Below are 18,851 nucleotides of genomic sequence, written 5' to 3' on the forward strand. Positions count from 1 at the left end.
CAGCAGAGTTTAAATACTTGGCAGCTTAGCTCAAGGAAGGACCTCACAGTGGGGTACATTATCTTGCCAGATGATCTTCAGAATCTTCCTAAGACAATTTAAATGGAAGAGATTCCATTTCCTGGCATGGCATGGTATACTGTTCAAGTTTTACAGGCATACAACAATGAAGTTAGTACAATGACTGCCTTTGGACACTTTCCTTTGGGGCTTTCCAAACACTGAGCTAGGTCCAGCAATGCAAGCATCAACCTCATCATCTATGTGGTCATCCCTGGAAAGTATACTGCCAAGGTAAATGAACTTATCTACAGCATGCAATATTTCTTCATTTGCTCTAACTGAGGTGTGGTGCTGGCTAATGGAGAACCTCTGTTTTCTTGGTGTTAATGAGCATACGAAGCAGAAAATCAAGCCATACTTTGTTGAATTTCAGCCTTACAGGCTGCATTGAGCTCACAATCATCTGTGAACAAAATGTCACACACAGACTCTTTCTTCACTTCAGTCTTGGCTTGTAGCCTTTTCAAGGTAAATAGTTTACCACAAGTATGGTAACTGACCTTGATGTCTTTTCATCTTCACTGTCAGTGTCTGACAACATTGCTGAAAGCATCATGCTAAAAAATCATGGGAACAAGAATACTGTCTTGCTTCCCTCCACTGGTGCCTGGAAAAGCATGACAGCATTGTCAATTTTCCAGAACTCATTCAAGTATTCCATCATGCAAATGACATACAATACTGATGAACTTCTCCAGAAAACCAAATTTTACCACTACCTTCCACAAATGCTCACAATTGATAGTATCAAAGATCAGACTGACAATCATTGTATACAGACCTCTGTTCTGCTCCTGGCATGTCTCCTGGATTTTTGGGTGCTAACACCATATTGGAATATTCTCAACATATCACACAATTCTATGATGGTGGTGATTATGATATTCAAATTTCTGTTTGGCCAATGGGAGAACAGCAACCTGGCATTTCTCCCCATTTACTCTTGATTTAGGGTCAAGGAATTCACTTAACTAATTCACTGGGGTTGTCCTAATAAGAATATTCCACAAGTGTGAACTATGTCATATAATGTCTATTTAGTTAGACACTGAGGCTATAAACTGACCAGTAAAAGGACAAACCCCAAGGGCTTTTTGTAGCTGACAAATATACATCATAAGGGAAGGGATACAGACCAGGCATTTGGAGAGTTTTAGACTTGTGTTCTGTATTTAGCCTCTCATTTTAGCATAACTTCATTAACAGACAATGAAGGATGATCTTGGGAATGAAACTGGTTTGGTTGTCCCAGTCCCAGTGTGGGTTGATATTTGGATTTGGGGGGGGGGGGGCGGTAAGAATCCTTGAACTTATTTTTTTCCCATTTCTAGATGGAATTCCAACAGGCATTGAAAGAAATCTAAAGTAGATTATTGTCTGAGAATATGGACTCTGAATGATGAAAAGACAGCTAACTTTTTTTAAATTGACAATATTAGCCTTGGGCATTGGTTAGTTTTTGTTCACTCCCAAGCTTAGAGGCATGGCTCACAGCATGTATTCAAAGACTTGTCTCTCTTTGTCTGAGAGGGCTATCATTTCCCAGCAGATAGTAGCACTGCTAGCCCTGAAGCATTTATTAAGCATCCACTAGGTTCTAGATATTGTACTGGGGATTAAAAAGACAAAAATGACACAGTCTTTGCCATCAAAGAAATTAGAATCCACTGGGAGACATAACATGTACACAAATAGAAAAGATAATTTGGGGAGGAAGAAATAATTATCAACTGGGGGACCACAAAAGCCACATGTTGGAGATGATATTTGGACTGAACTTTGAAGGAAACCAGGGACGAAAGAAACAGAAAGCCAGTTTGGCTAAACTATAGAGCATGTGATATAAAGAATGAATAATAAGCTGAAAAGATAGGTTGGAGCCAGGTTGTGAATAATAAACAGAGGAATCTGATCTTAGGACCACAATAGAAAAGAGAGGACCTGATAAGGGTCTGAAACATGGGAATCATTGCAGACTATACCAAGGAGAATCAGGAAAACTATCTGCTTGACTTAGAACAATGTAAATGAAGCTGAGTGGGTGGGAACCTGGTAAAATTGAATCATTTTCATGACTGATTAAAGTCAGTGTGCAGTTGTCAATAGGGAGCTGACATTGGAATCAGCAAGTCTAGCTTCTATTACATTTTTATTGGGTGACCCAGGGCATTTCACTCAATGCCATAGGTGATTCTTTAAGACTATAAGTTGCAAAGCAAGTACCAATCAGGATTGGTAGGAAGATCTTCCTTCAGGGAGTTCCCTATAGGTTAAGACACTTCCCACTTATAATAAAAGAACTCAAGCATTCGTCTGTTAGACTAGAGTTTTCTCAGTGGGGTACTAAATGAAATCACATAAAATTTTCCAGATTGACAATTTTCCAAGTAAGAGAAAAATACTCAAGACTAAATAAGACTATTTTTAAAAAGTATTCTTTCTTATTCTTTTAAAAAAAAGAAAAAAAACAAAAGAAATTAAAATTACATGAAAAAGTCTACTAACAAGAGATTCAGATGTTGTAAGGGTGTGAGAGCTATTTTGAAGAGTTATTATAATACACGTGTCCATACACAGCATGGTATAGTGGGAAAAGTGTTGGATTTAAAGCAAACTACAAAATAAAAGAATTGAATGAAATAAACTTTATTTTGCAGCTCTAAATATTTCATCCTATGAGTCTTTGCTTAAGTATATATGTATGTATATATACACATACATGCAAAACCATCCCTACATTTTTAAATATATTGAAAATGAAAGGAAATCACCCTTATAATTTACCAAAATATTTTCTTGCTTTATCTTGAAAAGAGAAATAGTTTGACATAATCCTTTACATAAGGCCTCTTAATGTGTTTCAAAATTTGTCTCTAGTCAAATGTCTTTTTTAAGACTTAATAATTTTCATTTCTTTAACTGTCCTCTGATTTTCCTGAGATTTTTCCCCCTTTCAAATCAATTTACTCATTCTCCTCAGAACTTTATCCAAGTTTAGAGTTTTAAACTTAACCCAGTTTTCTTTATAAAGTCTAACTAATATTGGATATAGAAAAATTTATTTACTGTAGTTCTAAACTTTGGTTGAACTTTCTTATTTCTTTCCTTGATGTCACAACTACTCTTTGATGCTGTGAAAGCTATGCAATTGATCCAGAATTAGCCTACTTTAATGGATAGCCAGTGACCTAGGCCTACCTCCACCTTCTCTTTCTTTAGGGAGTGGCAGTGGGCCAATAGCAATGAATTTCCTTGTTTTATCACTGGAGGACAACCTTAAAGCAATGGATACAGGGAGAGATGTACTGGAAAATGTTTAACAACTGGATTTCCAGGAGGAAAAATGTACACACAATAACCTTTCAAATTTAATAACATTTTATTCATTACTTTCTTAAGTATAAACAATCAACTAAACAATAAGCCAAATCTTGATTTTTTGGCATTTGCCAGTTTCCTAGATATAAATGATCATATGGAAAATTTAATATTTAATTATTACAAACATCAAAACACCTGTATAATATTTATTACATTTGGACTGTTCTCTAGTGACAAAATCCCAGTCTTTCTCTCTCTTCCTCTCTCCTTTCTTTCTTTCATTCATGCTTCTTCTCCATGAACAGCTTGTCCAAATCTATGTCTCTTTGATGAGGTTTAGGGTTTAGGGGTCCTCAAGACCCCAAAATACCAACACACCAGGTTCTGCCAAATGAATTCAATTCAAGTCTTCTCTCAGCCAAACAAAAGCAAAGTTTATTAAAGATTCACCATAATGGGTAGAATCTTAAGGAACCTAAGTATCTGTGATGTTTGTATTGGACAAGTGGGCCAGAGTAATCTGACACAGAGTGAGTCTGTGCTTGACTGAATTCAGCCCTGTCATGGAGGCAAGATGGATCTTATATGCAGAAAGATTGTGGGAAGATTTAGGGTTGGTCTAGAGGAGGAGTTTGGGGAGGGTCTTGAGGATGAGTCTAAGGAGGATCTCGAGGGACTGAAGTCAGACTCCAGAAATGAGATTAAGGGTGGGAAATAGCTGAATGCTACCTGGAGATGACAGACAAATGGAGTGTTAGGTAAAGGTTAAGAGTAACAAAGATTTGGGCCTAGCTATAATGAAAGGCTTATGGCCTCAGGCAAATGCCTCATTAAGTGGGAAGATTAAATCTGAGTCCAAGGGATTTCCCAGAGCCGGTACCCCATCACAACAATCTTTGAACCCAAAGAGTTCATACTCTAATTGGGGAGACAACATACAAACAACTGCGCCTTAAATATAGATCTATAGTGTAATTGGAAGTTAAAATGAGAGGGAAGGCATTAGCAGTAATGACCAACAGAGTACCTCCTGCAGAAGGTAGAATTTGAGCAGGTCCTCAAGGAAGCTACAGGCTCTGAGAACTTCCCTTGAACTCTTGATTACTTTATCCCATTTGATGAGGCATTTGCATGAGGCCATAAATCTTACATTGTGGCTGGGTCCAATCCATGTTACTAGACTTCCCATCCTTGAACCTATCCAAATGTCAATTCACCCTTGAACTGGCCTAGCCCACCATTGTCTGTAGTCTCCAGGTGGCCTTCAGCAACTTCCCACCCTCAATCACTCATTGACCTCATCTGACTCCTGAAGACCTTCCCCAAATTCCTCCCCTAGACCACCCCTGGATTCCTCCCACAACTTTCTGTATATAAGATCCCATCTTCCCTCCATGTGTGTGAGAGCACCAGTCCAATACAAGTGAACTTTTAATAAACTTCACTTTCTGAGAGAAGACAAGTCGGATTCATTCAGCAGGACCCAGCATGTTGGTATTTTGGGGTCTCCAGAACAACTCTAACCCTCTTTATGGGTAACCTCTTCATTTTTATGGTTCCCTGACTGGGAAGCACTACTAATCTCAAGCTCTTCTCCAGCTGGGACTGGAAGGTATGTAAGCCCCTCTCTTTCCCTTAGTACCTTGGAAGTGCAGGTTTTTGTTTTGTGATCTTTTGTGTGTGTGTGCAGGGGGGGGGGGGTGTTGGGAGGCCTGACCTTTCAGGTCTCATGAGGTCACACAGCTAGGAGGCTGTTTCATGCTCAGCCTGACCTCAGGTTCTGGGTCCTGTTTGGTTATTTTGGAAAACATGGACATGTGTGCAGCTTCTGAAGAATGGAGGACAAGGACAGATGCCCCATCTGCAAGTATAAGCCAGATTCTTTCAATTCTCTTGGTGCTAGGAAACTGGGAAAACTTCAGTTACTTTTTTTTTGTTTGTTTGTTTTTCAAGGCTTACTCTCAAACCTTCCTTTATGGAGGAAGGGACTTCCAGGCCCTATGCCTGTTGCTCCAAAAGTTCACCTTTGGGTTGTCCTTTACAACATTGGAAAAAAATTCGTTTCTCTGGAGACCTTAAAAATGAAGAGTTGGTGTTTTTTTTTGCAATACTGTTTGGCCTAGGTATAGCCTAAAAGATGATGAATCATGGCCTGTTTTGGGGACTTTAAAAGATAATACTCTCTTGCAGTTAGAATCATACTGTTGCAGAGAAGGAAGATGGATTGAAGTTTCCTACTTAATGAATTTCGTTGAACTTTCTCAGAACAAGGTTCTCAGGAAAGACAGAGATGCTTCAAGCTAGAGCCCCTCCACGGAGGGGCAACGGGGACCAATTAAATGACCCCTTTCCTATGGCTTTGGCCCCAGCCCCTCCCTCTTCAGCAACTCCTGCTCAGGTTACTGAGGCAGGTACCCCAGCCCCTTCTGATGCACCACAACCCTTTTCCCCTTGATTCCCTTTCCCTTTTCCTCTAGCCCAACACCCCTCATTTCCTGCCTCCTGCACCATCCATATCTCCTCCCCTGCCTCTCCCAGCATGGCCACTCCCCACTCAGGGACCCCTGCTCAGGTCCCAGCCACTGGTCTTACTGAAGTGCCTCCTTCTGTGGTCCCTCCCCCTGAGGCAACATGTACTCAGGCCTCAGGCTCTACCCCCATGGCTGTCATCAAGGTATCTCCTCTTCTGACCCCTTCCCCTTCTCAAGTGCTGGCTGAACTTCCCCCTTGCCAGCCAGATACCCCAGTCTTACAGTATGATCCAGGTCAGCCAGCACCCCCCCACCCCCCCAGTCACTCTCTCACAGGAAGTGGGACTTCCAATCTTGTTTCCCAAGCCCCTGTCCCCATACTGCCTTCAGGCCTTTTTCCCTTAAGGGAAGTGGCTCTCTTGTTCCATGGGACAACTAGAGTACATGTCCCATTCTCCATTTCAGATTTCAATCAAATTAAAGAAAAGTTGGGTAAGATCTCCAAAAACCCAATAAAGTTTACTGAAGGCTTTCAGGACTTATCCCTGCAATTTGAGCTTTCTTGGGTGATTTGCATTTCGTCTTCTCTACCTGTTGTTCCACTGAGGAGAAGAGGAGAATCTGGGAACAAGCCCCAAAATTTGGGGATCATTTGGCTAGCAATGATCCCAGAAAATACTCTCCAGGAACAGCTGCTTTTCCCACTAGTGACCCAGGATGGGATTATCAAATCCAGGAGAATAGGGAGAAGAGAGACCATATGTTACTTTGCCTGTTAGAAGGCTAAGAACTGCATTTCGGAAGCAAGTGAACTATCAGAAAATCAGAGAAATTTATCAGACAAATCAAGAAAACCCCTCCCCTTTCCTAGACAGACTTGTAGAAGCTATTAAAAGGTATACAAATTTAGCTCCTGACTCTATAGAAGGGGCAGAGATCCTTAACATGTATTTTATTAGTCTGCCCCAGATGTTAGGAGGAAACTGCAGAAATTGGCAATGGGACACCAAACACCTCATGCCCAATTACTGGAGACAGACTTTGGAGTCTTTAATAACAGAGGTTTGTACCTAGCCACAATGTAAGGCTTATGTATGGCCTCATGCAAATGCCTCATCAGATCGGATGATCTAATCAGAGTTCTGGGGGGTTCCCAGAGCCTGTACCTCTAGGACTCAAGGAGAGCTCAAGAGGATTCCTAGAGCCTGCACCTCATCAATGATGACATGACTTGCAGTTGACTTGGATTTGAGTGAGGGAGGGCTGTACAAGGTCACCAGTCTCACTTTCTCCTTCAGGGTCATCTGGGTCCAGTGACTAAATACTCCTCAGCCAGGGAAAAGGCATAGAACTGGAGGATGGAGTCTTAAGTGCAAATCACAGTAGGAAGGGCAGTGTTGCCAGTTCCTTGAAGTATGAAAAAGAGTAAAATTTTAAAAAGTGGAAAGGAGCCAGAGTGAGGAGACCTTTAAAAGACACATAGATAATTTTTTGTTTGATCCTAAAGGCAATAGTTGATTATAGTTTATTGAGGGGAGTGAGGGAGTGACATGCTGAGACCAATGATTTCAGAAAATCATTTGGGCATCTGAGTGGAGGATGAGCAAGAATAGATGAAGATATGAAGTGATAAGGGCTTGAACAAGAGTGATAACTGTGTGAGTGAAAAAAAAGGTGTATCAACAAATGTTGTAAAGATGAAAGTGACAAGACTTAATAACATGGTGAATATGTGGGCTGACTACAAAGAAGGGGTCAGAGACTGTGAGCCTGGAAGACTTGGAATTTGTTGGTGCTCTCAGCATCTTTTAAAGTGCAACATCAATGTAGTCATCTCTGTAAAACCTTCCCTAAGCTTTGTTCTGGGTAATGACCTCTCCTCAGAGCACATTGCTTTATAACTTTGTAATGAAGTTAGTACATTATATTATGTATCATAGCTTGTTGTTATTTTTCAGTTGGATTGTAAACTTCTTGAGAAGAGGTAGTGATTACCTGGAGTCCCCTGGGATATAACCCAGTGTTGAGGATACCATAGGCACTTAACCATTTGCTGATGGTAGAAAGTTGGGAGGAAAAAAAATCATTGTATTGATTCTCAATACAAGGACTACAGCAGTCTCCTGTTATACCCTAATAATCTTGGTTAAAATGTTAGTGATTAATTTTTATATTTTTTTCAAAGTCTCTTAATCTCTAGAGTTATATTTATATAGGAAAACGTGGACAATATATTTATTTCACTTTCTCCACTGGCTAACAAAATAAACATTTTGTACATCAACTATTGTAGTTGTACTTAAAATGTCAAGTGATGGAGCTTACATCCTTTTATTTATTTATTTTGCTCTTTGGAGGGCAATTGGGGTTAAGTGACTTGCCCAAGGTTACACTGCTAGTTTTTGTGTTAAGTGTCTGAGGTCAGATTTGAACTCAGGTGCTCCTGACTCTAGGGCCAGTACTTTATTCACTGCCCCATTAACAATATTTTTTAGCTTACATCCTTTTAAAAAATGTTACTCCAACCTCAAGATATTTTTAGAAGTGTTTTATTCTCTAAGTGGGATTGAAGTTCTCATATTTGAATATTTATTTTTGTGTCTACCAAATAGACTTGTATTCTAAATTAAATATTATTGTGTTATTTTTATTACCTAAATGTCAATAGTCACCATTAAGTCCAAATATTTAAAGTCATCTTTTTGTGAAATTAAATGTACCTGGTGACCACAAATGTCTTTGAGGTTAATGCAATGTGATTTTAACTTTCATAACCCTATTCTCTTTCCCCTTTCCTGACAATTTGAAAGGATATGAAAATATTAAAAGTTTTTTTTATAATTTTCCTTCAAATTTTCTCCTTTCTAAAAGCCAAGTCCCTTTAGGAATTATAAAAATTACAAAAACTCAAATATTCTAATAATGGCCATTATCTTCTTTAAAAATCAGGATAGGGACAGCTAGGTGACACAGTGAATAGAGCACTGGCCCTAGACTCAGGAGGATCTGAGTTCAAATAGGGCCTCAGACACTTAACATTTAAGAGCCTTGTGACCTTGGGCAAGTCACTTAACCCCAATTGCCCAGCCTTCCCCCCCTTCAAAAAGCAAAAAAATAAAAATCAGGATAAACTTGACATAATGATTTACTTTTCCAGCCCCTGAGTTCATGAACCACAAATGAGTGCTCTGAAAAGGACTAAATGCAATGTCTTATTCTATTCGACTCTGGAAAATGGCCAAGTTGTGCCAAGGCTCCTATATTGACTAGATTACTTGTTGTTCTTTTAACAAATGTCCTTTGGTAGGTACATCTAAGGGACTGTGAGTTACACTGGAACGTATTTAAGTGTCTCCATTTAAAAGAATCCATATACTATATTTCTATCTTATGATATTAGGTGATTCTCTGATTGAATGTCTGGACTGTTTGGGAATGATATAGGAACTATGCCCATTACACCTCAACATTAGATAAATATCACACCATTTGTCATGTAAAATTAAGCTATTTGTAATGAGTATAAGGTTTCTGAGCCAAGTTATGACCTAAGGCTAATAGAAAACCACCTTCTTTTCATTGGTGCTTCCTAAGGAAAATTGCTTCTTTGAATAAGATGTAGACTGAACCTTTTAGGAATTTCTCATTAGCTAAGGCTGTATTGAGGAACAGTATGGCCTTCAGGCAATTTGCCCTTATTATTTTCAGTGGTTTCCCCTTAAAGGTCAAGACTCTTTGAGTGTAACAGAGGTGAATACTCAGAGGAGATGAAAGATAGCCTTCTAGACCTTCACAGACTTGAAATGTTATCCTTTTGTCATCTTTCCAAGGGAAAAAAAAACATATTTGAAGGTCGGTGTCATCAGCTATCTTCAAACTGAACCTTTAATGCTATCCAGATCAGGTACTGTGGAATCTGACCATTTATTGATCCCTGCTCTGATAAGGGCTGCCCATGAAAGACCACTGTTCATCTATTGTAGTAAGGAGGAAATCCCATTCTGACACAAACTCATTGTTTGAATTGTTTTGCCAGTTACCTTCTTTGAGGCAGTTCTATGGGGAAGTGGTGTAAAACAGGCCATCTGGTCAATGACTTCACAAGCACACAACTCACTTTTATGAGAAGAGGAAAAAGGTTCAGCAGGAAAAATCAGAAAAAAAATAGAGAATGAAGGTCAAATATTTAGAACATAGAACCAGAATTATGAACTCTTATTAGGATCATGGTGACAAAGATAACAAAAAGGACACCTCTCCCCTCAAAAAGGGGGGGGGGAAGGGAAGTTAAACAGGAAATGTTTTGCATTATTAGAAAACAGTGTAACTTAGTAGAACATGCTATGCCTAGATATGGAAATGCCACTATTTTTGTGAAAATGAAATGCCACCATCTCAGAATTTGGTGTTTTTTTTATACATGGTTAGAATTTCCATGGATATGTAAAATAAATTATTGACTTAAATGTTGAAACCCTCTAATTCTGTTTAACAAGAAGAATAAATAGAACAATGTGAATAGTACCAGTTAGAAATATGAAAAGATATTATAAAAGGAAAGATTCTATCTAGAATTTTAATATAAATGATTCTAATGAGATTAGTCATGTATTTAATGCAAATTTTATAATCACAAGCCATAATCTGAAATCTGAAAAAAATCTAATTTAAAATCATGTTTATCTGAGTAAATGTTCTTAAATTTCAAAAGTCACTGTAATGTTTAAATAATTGGTATCAGAGCCACAAAAGATGACCACAGTTTTGTCTCAGGATGCTGAAATTTAGAGGACATAGATAGTATATATATTCCTTCAACTTGAAGAACAACTGAGCTAATCAAGGATAATTAATTAAACTAGGAAGAAGTCATCAAATGAATTTCTCCAGAGTGTTGCATAAATTCTAGTTGAGCTCCTTGTACAGCCTTTTCAGGAACAGTATCAGGGTATCCTAGGCTAATGGAGGCAATTGTCTCTGTCTTCCCCCAAAACCCGGTGTACTCCATGCCTGAAGTCTTACCTAGACCTCCCAATCCCTATTCAACTACATTTACGTATGTGTGTGTATGTGTGTATGTGTGTATGTGTGTGTGTGTGTGTGTGTATGAAATCTCTTGAACTTGATGTGAAGTCATGCAAAACACATTTCCATTTTAGCTATGTTGTAAAAACAAAAAGACCCCACCCCATCCACCCAAAAAGAAAGAAAATGTAAAAGGATGATTCAATCTGTACTCAAGAGTTCATCAATTCTCTGTTTCTGGAAGTAGATAGGATTTTTCATCATGTGTCTTTATTGTCTGGGATCACTGTCTCGATCAAGGTACCTAAGTCTTTCAGAGTTGACTATTGTTACAATATTGTTACTGTGTAAAGTGTTCTTCTGGTTCTGTTCACTTTACTTTGCAGCAATTCATATAAGTCTTCCCAGGTTTTTCTAAAACCACGCTGTTTAATATTTCTTATAGCAGAATAACATGCCATCACAATCATCTATCATGACTTCTTAAGCCATTTTCTACTTATTCTCTATTTAGTGGTCATCCTCTCAATTTCTAATTCTTTGGCACTACAAAAAGAACTGCTAGTAATATTTAAAAGCTGCTATATAAGTATTTTTGTACAAATAAGTTCATTTCCTTTTTCTCTGATCTCTTTGGGATATAGACATAGAAGTGATAGACCTAGAAATCAAAGAGCATGCACAATCTTGTAGCCCTTTGGACATAATTCCAAGATGCTCTCCAGGATTACTGGACTAGTTCACAACTCCACCAATAGTATATTTTTGCCACATTCCATGTAGCATTTATCATTGTCCTTTTCTGTCATGTTAACCATCCTGATAGGTGTGAGATGACACCTCAGAATTAATTTGCATTTTTCTAATCAAGTGACAGCATTTTTTCATGTGACTACTGATAACTTTAATTTCTTCTAAAAGCAGTGTATTCATATCTCTGACCATTTATTAACTGGGTAATGACTCTTATTTGTTATATATTTGGTTCAGTTACCCATATATTTGAGTAATGAAGCCTTTGTTACAGAAACTTGCTTCAATTTTTTCCTCCCCCATTTCCTGCTTTCCTCCTGATTTTGACTGTATTGATTTTGTCTGTGCAAAAACTTTTCAATTTAATTAAAGAGAATTATTCATTTTATTTCCTATGATCCTCAGAGAGGTATAATTTGTATGGAGTCTATGGTGCATAGAATAGAGGAAAAGAAGATATGAATTGAGGAAAGAAAAGGTATGAGACTGTGAAAGGACTTGAACAAAAGACAAAGGATTTTGTGCTTTCCTTAGACATCAGGAACTGCTGACAAGGAGAGATGTGACTAAAGCAAATACATTTAAACCTATGATGCCTATATAGTGTTATTTATCAGGTTTTTTTCATTTGTTACTATATTGCTTAGCTGTTTTAAATAGATTCCCAAAGAAATTCCTTCTTAGTAGCTTTAGACTTCCACTTTTCTAGTAAAGTTAAGATTTTCAGAATTACATAGTAGGTATGCTGTAATCCAGATGCTAAACAGAATCACAAAATTTTAGATTTGGCATTTTAAAAATTTTAGAATTAATTTCTGAGTTCTATATTCTCATTTTATAGATAAAAATAACCTGAAGACTTGAGTAATGATGCTATTTCTTCCCAACATCATGCTTACCTTAGTGTGCCTTTCACTTTTCTTTTACTTGCTCAATATCAGCAGGATTATTTGAAGGGTTTGGGTAAGTTTTTTTCTAGTAATTTGCAGGATCTGTTCAAGCTTTATTATGACCATACGTTCATGCACAATAGGGTATTTTTATAAAATGACTCAATTGAGTCAGGGATTTTAGTTTGCATAGCATTAATTTTTGGGCTCTAAAAGTTAGCCAGTTTCTAAGAGAATTGAATCTGTGACTTTGGCACTGATAACATTCTCTAAAAATAAAAATAACAAGACTAGAAGTCTGTCTGGGGCAGCCAGATGGTTCAGAGGATAGAATGCCAAGCCTGGAGTCAGGAAGACTCATCTTTCTGAATTCAAATCTGACCTCAGATACTTGCTAGCTATGTGACCCTGGGCTAGTCACTTAACTTCATTTGCCTCAGTTTCCTCATATGTATAATGAACTGGAGAAGAAAATCACGAACCTCTCTAGTATCTCTGCCAAGAAAATCTCCATTGGGGTCACAAAGAGTTGGAAACAACTAAAAATAACTGAAAAACAACATACATAGAACCTTTATGTTACTTTATAGTTGAATTGGCTAGGCATAGCCTTTGTTATTCAGTTGTTTTCAGTCATATCTGATTCTGCATGATACCACTTGAGATTTTCTTCCTTCTCCATCTCATTTTACAGAGGAGGAAACTGAGACAAATTGGGGGTAAGTGATTTGCCTAGGGTCACACAGCTACTAAGTGTCCGAGGCCACATCTAAACTCTGAAAAATGAGTTTTCCTGACTCTAAGCCTGGCACTGAGTCCCCTAACTGACGGACAATGTTGTTGAACATCAACAACAAATAGGACAGTGGACTTGGAGTTAGGAAGACCTAGTTTCAAATGCTGCCTAAGATACTTACTAGGTATGTGACATTAGGAAAGTCACTTAAACTCTCTGGGACTCAGTTTCCACATTTGTAAAATGAGAGGGTACGACTTGATGGTCCATAGCTCTAAAATGAAACTGGAGAAGAAAATCACAAACCTCTCCAGTATCTCTGCCAAGAAAATATCCACTGGGGTCACAAAGAGTTGAACACAACTAAAAATAACTGAAAAACAACATACATAAAACTTTTATGTTACTTTATAGTTGAATTGGCTAGGCATATCCTTTGTTATTCAGTTGTTTTCAGTCATATCTGAAAAATGAATCACATGATACTCTGATTTATGAAATTTTTTATTTAAATTAACAACACAGATACTGATTTTATTTGTATGTAATTAAATATGTTTGCATACTAGTATTAAGAGAAAATCGTCCATTATGGTAAGAATTGAAGATGTACAAAACCTAAGCTTAAATTAAGGCTTTTTCTCCCCTACTTCATTGTTCAATTGTTATTTAACTCAGTCTTATGTCAACCCAGCCAACTTGAGATACTACCCTGTGTCCTGCTCCCTTAAAATCATGCCGTCATACCTGCTCTAAAACTTCTATGTTTAAAAAGAGGCCATTGTCTTTGGCAACTTTAGAATTTCGAGGCTTCACCATGCCTTTGATACTTAGAAACTTTACCTTTCTCTCCTTTCCAAGTCTCTAGCAAAAAAAAAAAAAAAAACCCAACAAGAAAACTAACCCAACCTATTTTTAATCTATTGCCAGAATCCAGGAAGTGAGTGAACTAACACCTCATTCTGCATTCTCAAGGCAATAAGTTAATTAAGTGCTTATTCTAACGCCTTACCCTAGACCTCTTCAATATATGTCCTAAAAGTACAGGAGGTCTGAAGTCCACACAGAAGAATGGTATTTCTCTAAAAAGGCTCCCTCCTAAATTTTATTTTGTTTTCTTTTTTTTGCATGTCTGTCTCCAACACCACCAAAACCTCAAAATAAAGGAGAGAGCATCGACCTTCACGGAGAAGATTCTATATGTATCTGCACATATTGTTTATCATCGGTATTGTAATGTAATGCCAAGGAAAGGCAACTTCCCACAGGTATCTATTCTTTACTCCCTATTTCATGGATCATAGCTAAATTAACTTTCAGTCTCATTCCTGCTAACCCATGGTCTTAGGGTTTTTTGTTTGTTTCTTTTTCAGACTGGGTCATGTTACTGACAGAATATTAAGACTGGTAAAAGAAAACTTTTCATATCTGAATATTTTGAACATTGCTCATCATTACCTATTAAACTGGTGGTTGGGGTAGTTGTGGTGGTTGTGATGGTGGTGGTGGTGACTTGTTATTGTTTGGATTTTGAAATGAGGAAGAGTTTCACCATAAGGAACATGGATGAACTTTATCCAAAGTATTCAAGCAAAAGCAGATGAGCTAGGAGAGACAAGATTTAAAAAATTAAAATGACACAGGCTGTCAAAATGACTCTGATGTTTTAAGTTAATCATTGCTGCCATTGTAGCCTTCTGAGCTCCGGGTCTTATGGATCTTGTTAGAAGACAAGTGACTGAAATCCATGACCATTTTCATAAATATGTTATCTCCATTAATGAGTGATTTCCCTCTTCGCTTATAAACATATTGGTGTACAAAAAAAAAAAATCAGAACAAAAGTTTCGATTATCTTTCTCTCTCTCTTTTTTTAAACAGAGAGGAGTCTTCCATCCCAAAACATCATTAAGCATCTTCCAACCTTTGCTAATCATCCTTTAAAGGCTTTTGACTGAGCTGCTATCAGGGGACTATATTTTTTTTAACCAAAAACATACTTTAAATACATCTTTTACTTATTAATGTGACTGGTGAAATCTCTCTGGCATATGTTCATCCATCCATTTTGTAAATACAAAGGGCAGTACAATTGATATCAACGTGTAGATAAAAATTTGTAATTCTAACTAAAAATTAAATTAGATTCAATAACATTCAGATTTTTAGAAATTCTGATAAAACTTCTGGTCCAACATCGTGAGTTTCAAGAGCTGGTCATCAAGAGATGTAAACTGAAAAAATATAATATTTTTCAGTGGAGAAGATACAGAGTATGGAGTCAGGGTGGTGATGGGTGGGAGGAGGAGGGTAGAGATAAATGAACTAAAAGGCAAAGAAATTGGAATACAATCCTGGCTTTTCCACTTACTGACTGTTTGACCTTGAGTAGGTCATATACCCTCCCTGAGATTTGATTTTCCTAAGTGAAAAGGGGATAATATTGGGTTGGCTAGGAGGTGCAGTGAATAGAGCACTGGTCCTAGAGTCAGGAGGACCTGAGTTCAAATCTGGCCTCAGACACTTTGGGCAAGTCACTTAACCCCAACTGCCCTCTAAAAAAAAAAAAAGAAAAGGGGGTAATACTAATTCTCATACCACATACATCAGTATTTTTTTTTATTTGAAAGCATTAGTGATTGTTCATATCACTCCAAAAATAATATTTATGTAAAGAAACATTTAATTTTACAAAATAAAATATATCAATTTTCTTCCATATGGATGAGGCATAAACATGTTTATTTACAAATCATTCAAAATTTCATTCATGTCATAAATGAAATCAAAAGAAATAAGTAAGCTGTAGTTAAATGGAATTATGGTTCTCCTGGGAAAGATAGACGGATTAGTGGAGTTAGTTTTATTATAAGCCATAACTATAAGATATAAGTCATAACATAAGATAACTATAACAACAAAGAATATATCACTTTATGTTACTTTTGGTCATTTTGACTTGGCAAGGCTTCTGAGGAATAAAAGCAAAATAAGCCACCATTAATCAGTTGATAAACATTTATTAGGTGCCTACTATGTGTTAGATACCATGTTAAGCTCTGGAAATACATACATACATGCATACATATATGCACACACATATATGTGTCTATATACTCATATGTTTATTTATATATCCTATATCACATGCTATTATATGCTATATAATATATTTAATATTATATTATATAACAAAATATACATAATAATATATAATTACATTATACTATATATTATGTCTATTATGAGGGGCTTACAATCTAGTGGGGGAAGACAACACACAAAAGAAAGGGCTTGTTTGTTTTTTTAATCTGAAAGGGGGGGGGGCAGTGCTAGGAAAGGTATCTGACCAGGGAGCATGGGGAAAATTTGGAGAAGTCCCAAAGTAGTAGAGTCAAGTGAAAAAAGAGAAGATTCAAATGAGCTGGGCTCCCTCTTTAAATGTGAGTTTTGTAGTTCATGACTTGACCCGTCAGTGAGAGGGAGGGTGATGATGAGGTGGAATTCCAAGACTAAAGCCATCTTATTGGATGATGTTTTCCCAGTAATCAGCTTCCTGGGGCAGTGGGATAGTCAGAGAAGAAATAGCCAGAGGACAAAAACCAGAGGAGTACCATGAAGGTAACAGCAGCTTATGTAGCAACATCTGTTTGGTTAGGAAGAAGAGGTATTGAAATTCAGTGTAGGTCCTGAAACCAAAGCAAGTCAAATATGTGTTGACACTTGGTAAGTCCAGTTAAAATATAGGCATGAGTAAAGGAAGGAGTATGGTAAAGAACAAGCATTTATTATGCACTGGCTATGTGTCCGGTACTATGATAAGTGTCAGACTAATATGACTAAAAGTGACTACTATGTCACAGGTGAGAGGATGCTACACATATATATGTGTGTGTGCATTAATAGAAGCATTAACAGTTGTTGAATGACAGGACAAATATGATGGTAATTAGAGGATGTTTCAGGGTCAAATGAAAGGTATGTGTGATTCCATGATCATGAAGATGGTTTCCCCAGGGAGAGATTTATCCATTGCACTCCACATGGGCCAAGTCCTGCAGTTTCCCCAAATGTAGGAAACTGTACTGTATAATTTGTGGTAGTAGGGGACTGCATTCACGTTCTCCCCTAACTTTCTTTTTTTAAAGAAAAGATTAAAAAAAAGACGTGTGTATGTATGTATATGTGTGTGTTGAAAATACAATTAAAGATTAAAAATTGAAAAGGTCAAAGGTTTTTGACTCATAAACCTCACCTTTTACATAATGATGATGTGTAATATTTATATAGGACCTTAAGATTGGTAAAGAGTTTTATATATGTTATCTTTTGAATACTTTCCTCAGGAAGAGGATCAGAGAATATCCAGTGAAAAAACAAGTTCTGAGTGACATTACAAAAACAATTGAAATGTACTCTCTCTTAATGGACAGAAAATGACTAATGGACATCATCTTCAAAATTCCAGCTCATCATCTTATGAGAGCAAGATGAGAATCAAAACTAAATTAGAAGAAAGGAAAAAGGTGAGAAGGCATGATACAATTATAGCATCTCCAAATTTATTGAGTTCTAAAATATTTATAGCATCTCTCTTCCTGTGACAAAGAGCTGAAAATTACAGGGATGCCCCTTAATTGGGGAATGGCTGGAGAAGTTGTGATATATGATTGTGACAGAATACTACTGTGCTTTAAGAAAGGATGAGCTCTGTTATCTTAGAAAAAACATGGATAAACTTGTATAAATTAATGATAAAAAATGAGCAGAACCAAGAGAATGTTATAGTCACAGCAATAATGGTATAAGGAAAACACTGAGAAAATAAATAATTTTGACTATTATAAATACACAAATTAACTGCAAAGGACATCTGAAGAAAGATACTATCTGCATCCAGAGAAAGAACTGATAAATAAAAGGATGTATAGGTTGATTTTGTATATATTCGTATATATTTGTGTATAATGGTTACCATCTCTAGGGTGGAGACTGGGTGGAGAGAAAAGAAAAAGAGGGGAAAGTTTACATAACTTTATTAACTTTATTATATATTTAAAAGGAATACCAAGATAGCAAGTAATACATAATAGATCTGCAGTTTCATGTGCAATCAAAATTTTTTTAAATTATATTTATGGGGTGGGAGGAGGGGAAATAAGTAGTTTGTGCCATTAATCCTAAACATACACACACAAACATTCACACACGTGTGCATATATGTCTCTGTGGGTATATATATATGTGTGTGTTTACACACATACATACATAGAAAGAGAGAGAACCAAAGAAGCTATTGAGCAAGGACAACAAACGTAAATGAGCACAGGAAAAGCTATCCAGAAGATGTCACAGTTCCACAAATAAGTTTAACCCATACAATTCAATAACCATAATGAAAAAGTAAAAAAAAAAATCCAGAAATCACATAAGTGAGAAAAATGCTTTACTTCCTTGATGAAAATGCAAAGGCCTGCCAACCAAGGACAGAACCAGATTAAAATGTATATTTATTCATAAAATGCAAGAGATGAGGATGAGGGAAGACTAGGAGAGGTATTTTTTCCCCAAAAATTCACTTACAATGTAGTT

The 18,851-nt window shown here is 37.0% G+C and overlaps 1 non-coding gene across 1 annotated transcript; it reads left to right on the top strand.

Moving 5' to 3' along the window:
• The first annotated feature begins 17,226 nt into the window (after positions 1–17,226).
• Positions 17,227–17,390, top strand: LOC138149877 (U1 spliceosomal RNA). The gene has a single exon (XR_011165453.1). It is a non-coding gene; the product is annotated as a U1 spliceosomal RNA (small nuclear RNA).
• Positions 17,391–18,851: the final 1,461 nt, after the last annotated feature.

Source organism: Petaurus breviceps, unplaced genomic scaffold (assembly GCF_028583685.1).
Source record: "Petaurus breviceps papuanus isolate PSGF00001 unplaced genomic scaffold, PetGlider_PUasm1.0 90849, whole genome shotgun sequence".
NCBI classification, from domain to species: Eukaryota; Metazoa; Chordata; class Mammalia; order Diprotodontia; family Petauridae; genus Petaurus; species Petaurus breviceps.